We start from the raw sequence: 876 nt of genomic DNA, 5'->3' as shown, positions 1-876 counted from the left end.
TCCCTGCATGCAGGTTCATGCTTTTATCAAGAGATTTGACACTGAGGAAGTGGATTTGGCAGGCTGGCTGTGGTCCACCATTGTCTAGCCGTACTAACACCAACCCACCTGGCTGGCATCTGAGCTCCTGGGAAGCAACACAGAGCGAGTCCCCAGCCCAGTGGCATGCTGGGTTACTTTTTCAGGTCTCTTCCTGAGCTCCTGTCTGTTCAGGTGTACATTCCACCTCGGCTCTTCTCCTTCTTTAGGAGTCTGACTCTTCCTCCTCCTCTCCCTCTTCTTCCATCACCTGGCTCCCTGTACTCAACTGTACTCAAAGGGCACAGTGCTTGATTGATGCTTCGCTGTCTACAAGCACCAGCATATCTTGTGGCTGTTTGGTTACAGGGTGAGAAGACAACATCTCATCCGCCTTTCCAGCTCTCATCACTGGTTGCAGCGCCAATTCTTCACACTTGATGTGGTTCAGTGGGTCGTGGAGGGCTGCCTCCAGCCGCAGCAGCGTCTCCTGCTCCTGTGTAGCTCCCGCGCTGAAGGATTTTGCTGTGGCCAGGTTGCCTCTCGAGAGGGAGGACGCTCCGGCGGGGTTCACGGAGAGTGCTTGTGAGGATGATGCATGAGATGAGAGGGCATATGAGGGGATTCCAGTTCTCTAGAAACAGTCCTGTACGACAACTGTGTCTTCAAATCCGCCTTGCTATGGCTTCTGAAATCCAAGACAAGCTGTTCATTCAAGTCATGAAGCCAGTCATGTCCTTAAGCTTCCATGGAGGTCAGATGTTCACAATTATTTGTCTACTAGGAAAATTCCAAAGGTGGTCTCTGAAATACTTTATTTATTTTTTTAACAATGTATTTTATTTTATTTTTTTAACT

The 876-nt window shown here is 49.3% G+C and overlaps 1 pseudogene; it reads right to left on the bottom strand.

The window, feature by feature from the left end:
- Positions 1 to 244: 244 nt before the first annotated feature.
- Positions 245 to 523, bottom strand: LOC138848706 (snRNA-activating protein complex subunit 5 pseudogene; annotated as a pseudogene).
- Between the last annotated feature and the right edge of the window lie 353 nt (positions 524 to 876).

The sequence above is a fragment of the Oryctolagus cuniculus genome, chromosome 2 (genome assembly GCF_964237555.1).
Source record: "Oryctolagus cuniculus chromosome 2, mOryCun1.1, whole genome shotgun sequence".
Taxonomy (NCBI): Eukaryota; Metazoa; Chordata; class Mammalia; order Lagomorpha; family Leporidae; genus Oryctolagus; species Oryctolagus cuniculus.
Note: the sequence above shows the minus strand (reverse complement) of the source record. Positions and strands in the feature narration are given on the sequence as shown.